Below are 8,479 nucleotides of genomic sequence, written 5' to 3'. Positions count from 1 at the left end.
CTTTAGAGCCAGTGGTGCAAACTGTGAGTCATGTTAATAGACAGTCAAATGAACAGGTGATTTTTAGACTTTTTAAAGTAATAAAAATCGTGTGTATTTAGGTAAACAAATTAAAAGCCCACGGGATATAAAGTGAAACTAAATGTCTTCTTCCTGCCACTCCTAACTCCCTAGTACTTATTCCTGAGCAATAGACAGTATTACTCATTTCTTGGACATTATTCCAGATTTTTTTTTATGTATCTACATAAGCAGGACCAAATTTACCTATCTTCTTGCAATTTGCTTTGTTCCCTTTACAGCATATCGTAGACTTATATCCATATCAGAAGATATAGATCTACCTTATTAAAACATAATTGTGCAGTGTTTTCCCTATGAATGTAATAATTTAACAACTTTCATATTAATGGACAGTGTTTTGCTATTACAACTGATGCTTCAGTGATCATCCTCTAAATATCATCCTTGCACACTGGTGTGATTTATGTATAGGATGCATTTCTTGTAGTAGAATTGGGCAAAAGGAACGTGTATTTGCCAAATTGCCCACTCAAAATAATATATGAAAATATCTGTTTTGGTGTTTTGTTCTTATTAGTTTGTTACAAAGATTTTATTTTATCTTCTAATAGGTATTTGTTTTTTTCTGCTCCTCCTTATTTCGGAGCTCTACCCAAATGTCCTTTAGAGAACCATTTCTTTCCCATGTAGTTGGTGGGGCTCCACCTGGAATAGATCATGTGACTCAGTCCTGGCCAGAGTATTAAGTCCTCCTAATAACATTGTTTATTTTAATGCCTTTATTTTCCCTCAGTTTTATGAGAAGTTGTATACACTTAAACTGTACAACATAATGATTTGATAGACATATACATTATTAAATGACTACCACAATGAAATTAATCCACACATCCATCACCTCACATAGTTGCCATTCCTAATAACATTGTTGTTTCGGGGCTGGGCCCATGACCTAAGTTGTTCCAAAGCCCCAAGCTCAGATGGGAGCCACCAGGAAGAACTGACTGTTTTGCTAGACCGAAACCTGGGAGAATGTGGGCATGAAGTTGCTGACTGGCACATTGCCTCCTTGTGGCGTACAGTATGGAGGGAAGTAAGGCTAAGAGCCGGAGGCAGATGGTGGGTGCCTCTGGATCAGGTTTAGATGAAAGCCAGGAAAATCTCCCTCTGGATTTTTCAGTGGTGTGAGCCAATTTCACTTTTTGCTCAATCTGCTGTGAGTTTTTGGTCATTTACAACCTAAAGAGTCCTACTGAATGTTTATACCTGTTTTTCCTAGCCCTAATACAGTGAAAATTTTAAGTAATATTAATAATTCCTTTTTATTTTATTATTATTTTTTATGCGGTACGCGGGCCTCTCACTGCTGTGGCCTCTCCCGTTGTGGAGCACAGGCTCCGGACGTGCAGGCTCAGCGGCCATGGCTCACGGGCCCAGCCGCTCCGCGGCATGTGGGATCTTCCCGTGTCCCCTGCATCGGCAGGCGGACTCTCAACCACTGCGCCACCAGGGAAGCCCAATAATTCCTTTTTATTGAGTACTAGTAATGTGTTGGGTACTGAACTAGATGCCTTACATGCATGATCTCAATCCTTACAACTATTCTAGAAACGCATTATTATCATTTTACTTTATAAGGGAGGAAAAGAATTCCAGAAAACTTAATTGTCAGCATCATCTGGAGGAGGGGTGTGTGTCATACTTTGGCCTCACTTGGGTCATTGGTCATGTGTCATGCTTTGTGCCAGGGCATGGAAGTCAACCCCATAGGATCTACATGAACCGAAAGGAGAAGGGTTGATTTCCAAATGGACAGCAGGGTTATTGGTGGAAATAGGATGAATGATGCTGGGCAGTCAAAGAGAGCAAATGCCCATTTCATGTGCACCTTGAATCTCCAAGATGGCAGATAGAGAATGCAAGGTTTCCCAAACACAGGTACCAATGGAACTCCCCAAACCCCATCCCCTAGAGTTTTGCCAAATACAATTTGAGAAGTCCTGATTCTGCAACAACAACCTTATTTGGAGAGATATTCTGAACGATGGAGAAACCGAGGTTGAGAGAGATTAAATGACTCACCTGAAGTCTCATGGATGTTTATTTTATTAGAGAAAAGGCAGTCCTTTTGCATTGTGGGCTCTGATTGCTTGTCTGCAAAATCTTGATGCTCAGGCATCTTTCCGCTTTTCCCCAAAGACTCCCTTGTTCTACAGAGCAGAAAAATCCCTGAGAAGACCACAGGGATTCTCTGCACATTCACAAGGGTGTAGGATTGCTTTTTTTAGTGACTGTTGTCAGGAAATGTGTTCTCTTTGGTACCTGTTCCTCCATCCCAGCCTGTCTCTGTCTCTTGTTTTAATCTGTAGAGTCTGAAACTGCCTATAACCTGGGGCCAAGTTTGTGTCTATGTTGTGTAGCAATGAATGATGTGACGTTGGACTCATTACACTTCCCTCTCTGGGCCTCGGTTTCCCTCACTTAAAAAATGAAGTGTGTCTTTATTCCCGTCCTGCCCCTAGGTTCTTCATGACCATTAAAAAAATTTATTTTTAAATTTTTTAGATTCCATATATATGTGTTAGCATACAGTATTTGTTTTTCTCTTTCTGACTTAGTTCACTCTGTAGATGCAGACCTACTAGAGAATGGACTTGAGGACACGGGGAGGGGGAAGCGTAAGCTGGGACGAAGTGAGAGAGTGGCATGGACATATATACACTACCAAATGTAAAATCGATAGCTAGTGGGAAGCAGCCGCATAGCACAGGGAGATCAGCTTGGAGCTTTGTGACCACCTAGAGGGGTGGGATAGGGAGGGTGGGAGGGAGACGCAAGAGGGAAGAGATATGGGGATATATGTATATGTATAGCTGATTCACTTTGTAATAAAGCAGAAACTAACACACCATTGTAAAGCAATTATATTCCAATAAAGATGTTAAAAAAAAAATGAAATGGGGGTGGAAGTTAGACATAGTTTAAGGCCCCTTCCAGCTCTGCCATTCTAGTCTGTGTCTCCCTGGATTCCGATCCAATAGATGCCCTGGGTTTGGATCCTCTGCTGTGCCAAGCTTATTATTTGGATTTTGACCTCTGTACCTTGTTCTTCCATCTAAACCCACTGGGATTTCTTTGTTTTGTCATATATTTTAGTATTCTTAGTTTTATTAATTTTAAAATTGCAGAAGCAACACTGCTGTTTGGTCAGAGTTAAATAATCCTGAAACATAATAAAAGCAGAAGTTTTCTTTCATGTAGCACACTCCCTATTCCCAGACATAATTTCTTCCCTATTAACGACTTGGTATAGAGACTTCCATATATTTATTGTCTATTAGTATTTTTCTTCCTCTGTCTTTTCTCTGTTTTCCCCTTGGGTTCTTCTGTTTCTTATCAACCCAGTCCTGTGACTGCTCATCTTGCCTTACTCAGTGATATTTGTAACTTCCAGGTTGCTGCCTCCTTATTTGTTTCTAGCTCAGTGCTTTATCTGACCCTCATTACTCCAGGCTACTCATTTTTCTCCAGGCTTCTTAGCTTTTTTTTTTTTTTGCGGTAAGCGGGCCTCTCACTGTTGTGGCCTGTCCCGTCGCGGAGCACAGGCTCCGGACGCGCAGGCTCAGCGGCCATGGCTCACGGGCCCAGCCGCTCCGTGGCATGTGGGATCTTCCCGGACCGGAGCATGAACCCATGTCCCCTGCATCGGCAGGCAGACTCTCAACCACTGTGCCACCAGGGAAGCCCTAGGCTTCTTAGCTTTAACTTGAGTACCAACTCTCAGAAATGACGTGTTCCAGTCCTGCTCCTGCTACTGTTCCCTGGCTTCCCAGAGCATCCCAGTACAGGGAGTAAAAGTGTAGTCTCTAGAGTCCAGCTCCTGGCCTCAAATCATAGCTCTAACACTTACTGGCTCTGTGACCTTGGCCAAAGTACTTCATTTCTCCGGACCTCAGTTTCCTTCTCTTGAAAAAGGGGTACTATTAAAAATGATCTCATGGTTCTTGTTAGTGTTAAGGGGGTTTTGCATGTAATCTTTTCACAATTTCATCACAACTTCCAACTCTAGTTCACGTCCTGGCACATTGCAGTTTCTTAAAACTGTGGACTCTTTTTGCAAAGCACTTCACATTAGCAAATTGAATAATCTACATTGGCGGATACAAAAACAATAATGAGGTCCAAAGAGATTGAAATAACTTGCTTAAAATTACGCAGATAGTAAGCAACAAAGCCAGGATTCAAAGTCAGATTTTTTGGCTCCAGATTTCTGTGCTTCTCACTATTCTCAGCAGTGTTAATCCATATTTTATTCATTGGGGGCCTCTGATACTCTCCTGATGCTTGTGGAGCCTTCCATCCTCTAACTTGGAATCTGGTTGGTTCGTTATTTCTTACGCATGGCTTAATGGGTTTCTTCTTCCAAACCCATCCCCTTCTGCTAGGTAATCAAGTAAGAAGTTCCTCCCTACCTCCCCAGGAAGATCTGGGCCCAATATTAAATCCAGAGTTTACTCTGATTTCAGAGTCTTTGTTTTTCAAGGCAGAATGGTTAGTTGAAAGAGTATTGACTTAGGAGCTAAATGGGTTCCAGTGTTGATTCTTTCCTTTAGTACTTGTATGGTTTTGGCCAACGCAATTAATTTTCCTGAGACTTAGTTTCTTTATTTGTCAAATGGGGATGGTCATATTAATAATACTTGCCTTACAGGATAATTGTGACACTGGAGATCATATATGATAAGTACTTGGGTATAGTAGACACTCAATAAGTCATTGTTATTGTTTGCTGAAGTAGTTACTTCAACTTGTGAGAGACCAAGCTGTTACAGGCCCCAAAGATATGTGATATTATTATGGGGGCTAATCTTTGAGTCTACTGTCTTTCAGTTGTATTTGGGAGGGATGGGGGAAGAGACTAGCCTGGTGAGAAGGACACACTTTTTTTAATTAATTTTTTTTTATTGCATTATAGTTGATTTACAATGTTGTGTTTCTGCTGTACAGCAAAGTGAGTCAGTTCTACATACACATGTATCCACTCTTTTTTAGATTCTATTCCCATATAGGTCATTACAGAGTATTGAATCGAGTTCCCTGTGCTATTCAGTAGGATCTTGTTAGTTATCTATTCTATATATAGTAGAAGACACATATTTGGCCTGGATTTGGATCTGGCCTGTGGCAATTACCAGTTGTACAAACAGGCACATTGTTTAATCATTGAGCTTCAACCTCTTCCCTTGAGAAAACAGGAGTAATCATACCAATCTTATAGAGGCTTTTGAGGCTTAACTGAAATAGTATATGTAAGGCACGGCAGTGATTTTAAAACTATTTGTTCTCCATAAGACATTGTTCCAGAATGTCCCAATGCTTGTTATGTGTCATTGTATTCCTATCTGTGCTCTTAGCACTCAGCATTGCCATCACATAGTAGGAACTAAAAAAATGTTTGTTGGACTCAATGGGCCCTTGAGTTGAATAGTACAAACACTTTATACCCAGAACTGTTTTTTGTTTTGTTTTTTTAAAGAAACGGATGTTTATTTTCTATCTACCTTATTTCTGTTTTCTGCTTAAAAGCTTGGGGAAGAACAGCTTAAGACCACTCAGTGGTTGTTCCTACCCTTTCAGTGGCCTGAGCAGCGGGAGCTGCAGACCAGTCCTCAGTGGCGGGCTGAGGGCTCCCGTCTTGTGCAGGAACTTCTGGGCAGGCACAGAGGCACCTGCGCCTTCAGACCCGTCTGCGACCGCGGGTAGAATACAGTGAACTTGGGAGCTGCAGCAGTCCATTCACCCTGATGTTCCTCCTTGGCCATGGCCTTCTCAGCATGGCCTGCTCTTCCTTTTCAGTCTCTCCAGCACCTCTGTAGAAGCAGAGATCAGGCATGACTTCCCACGGTGTGCACAAGGGATGGTACCACGCATGTGCAGAACTCCCTGGGCCAGGATCCACCACCTCAGACCCACTGAGTGAACTCTCTTGTTGCTGCAAGGATGGCAGTGTCCACAGGGCGCAGAGGAGAGTCTGTGTTACAGGGAGCAGTGGTAGGTGGGTTCACGTACAACACCTCTGTGAGAGGCTGGTCGTCAGCCCTGGGATCAGTAACCCCCAGAAGACGCGGCCCCTGGAAGGCTGCCTGGAACTGGTTAGTGAAGGTTCCAGGAGTGAAGCGGACAGCAATAGGAGTGGCTCCAGTGACAGCAGCAAACTTCAGCACAGCCCTCTGGCCAGTGTTCCTGGAGGATATGACACTGATCAGTTTTTAAATGGTAACAATGGCAGAAGCCATCTGCAGAAGCTTCTCCCAGGTCCCCTTCAGATCTATAATGTAGATGCCGTCACTTTTCCTTTAGGAGATGTATTGTTCCATTTGGAAGTCAAGGTTGGTGCCACCTAAGTGGACTCCTGCTGCTTGGAATTTAAGGACATCCTCTTCCTTCATTTGTGGGACATCAAAGGCTCTGGTTATTGTGAAACTTTCCCTTTAAGTTATTATGGAAACCCAGGACAACACCATCTAGACCCCTCTGTGGGTAGTGCAGAGTGGTACACCCAAAGTTTGACTGCTAGTATGCTCACTGTTCGGTGTCTGGAAGCCCTACAAAATAAAATGTTAAGGGAGTTTTATGCTGAGTAAAACCCCCAGGCTTAGGAACCAGCGTGCTTAAGACCTCAGATTTCTTTCTGGCTCTCAGTATGAGGGTCATGATTATTTCCCTTGCGTCATCCTCCACATGTGGCTTTTCATCTTACATTCTGGCTTTGCTCCAGGAGACGACACACTGCCTTATGCCAGGGACCTGGTGAAAGGTCACACTGGAAATGGCTAGGCTGGGAGGAGCTCACCTAACGGTGTGGGTCCCTGACTGCATTCTTTAGTGCCCCACCTCGGTGGAGTAAAAGCAAGAGTGAAAAATTCCAAAGGGGCCTAAAATTTAGAGTTTGGCCTTATAGTATAACTAGAAGGTTTTTTGCTCTGAATTGCTGTAACCAGGAGAGAGTGAGTTTCTGTCATTTCCCTACCAAATGAAAAATGGAATTTATGATAAATGGTTGTTAAATACAGTGATCCGAACTTATTCTTTCCAGCCTAGTGAGACCCATTCCAACCTTTTACAGACAGTTTCTTTAAGGATAGCATGAGAAACCTCAGTGTCCTCTGAAGGTTTTTGTAAATGGATGCCAGCCCAGCTTTTTTTGTTTTGTTTTGTTTTTTGCGGTACGCAGGCCTCTCACTGTGGCCTCTCCCATTGCGGAGCACAGGCTCCGGACGCGCAGGCTTAGCGGCCATGGCTCACGGGCCCAGCTGCTCCACAGCATGTGGGGTCCTCCCGGACTGGGGCACGAACCCGTGTCCCCTGCATCGGCAGGTGGACTCTCAACCACTGCGCCACCAGGGAAACCCAAGCCCAGCTTTTATTAAACTGGGTTTATACGTCATTTAATTGGTCAACTTGACATACCGTCTGCTTGAGCAAAGACAAAATGAGTTGAGTGTTCTCTTCTGCTGCAAATGCTGAGCTTGAGTGTGTTTTTTTGTTGTTGTTGCTTCAACTTCGTCTTTTTTTCATGTTGTCCCTGAATTTGTTAAGTTTGTCCCTTTTTCAGGGTTTGTTTTTTTTTTATCTACATCGATTATATCTAGTGTGGTTGATGTTCACCTCAGTCCAATTCAGAGTACTAAAGCAAATATCTACCGAGCACCTGGTCAACACAAAGCATGCTGGTGCTATTTTCTAGAGCTTCAACACAGAGTCTTTAGAGCTGCAGCATTCAACACAGTAGCCATTACCCCTATGTGGCTATTGAAATTTAAATTAATTAAAATTAAATGAAATAGAAATTTCAGCTCCTCAGTTGTACTAGCCATATTTCAAGTGCTTCACAGCCACATGTGGGTAGTGCCTACCGTATTAGACAGCACGGACATAGAATGCTTCCATCCCTGTGGAAAGGACAGTGTTGTTATAGAGATTATAAGCGTAGCCTCTGGAGACAAACTGCCTGGGTTCAAAAACCTGGCTTTGCCTCTTGTTAGCAAGTAAATTCATCTTTCTAAGTCTCAGTTTCTTCATCTGTAAAACAAAGCTAATAATAGTAGCTACCTAACAGGGTATTTGTGAGGATTGAAATGAGATGAGGTATTTAGAGACTTAGCACAGCGCCTGGCTCATAGCAGGCCACCAGAGGAGGACCTGGGAGAAAGGGAGGTTGCAAATAACAGAATGTTCAAATAGAGGCTGAATTCGGTGTCTGAAATACAATAGAACATAATTTCCCTTTTAATTAAAAATCTGGAGGTAGGCAATCCAGGATTGGCATGGCATGTCCCAGTGGGCAGGATGAGGTACGCATCCACTGTCTCTTTAGGTTCCCAGAATTTTCCTACTGACATTTTCACTAGTGTCCTGTTGGCCTGAATTTAGTCACATGGCCACATCTAACTGC

At 43.0% G+C, this 8,479-nt stretch overlaps 1 pseudogene; it reads right to left on the bottom strand.

The window, feature by feature from the left end:
* Nucleotides 1-5,626: 5,626 nt before the first annotated feature.
* On the bottom strand, nucleotides 5,627-6,738 carry LOC113624254 (40S ribosomal protein SA pseudogene; annotated as a pseudogene).
* Nucleotides 6,739-8,479: the final 1,741 nt, after the last annotated feature.

The sequence above is a fragment of the Aethalodelphis obliquidens genome, unplaced genomic scaffold (genome assembly GCF_003676395.1).
Source record: "Aethalodelphis obliquidens isolate GAN/ISIS:26980383/991018 unplaced genomic scaffold, ASM367639v1 scaffold13, whole genome shotgun sequence".
NCBI classification, from domain to species: domain Eukaryota; kingdom Metazoa; phylum Chordata; class Mammalia; order Artiodactyla; family Delphinidae; genus Aethalodelphis; species Aethalodelphis obliquidens.
The sequence above is the reverse complement of the archived record's forward strand: the minus strand, read 5'-3'. Positions and strand labels throughout refer to the sequence as shown.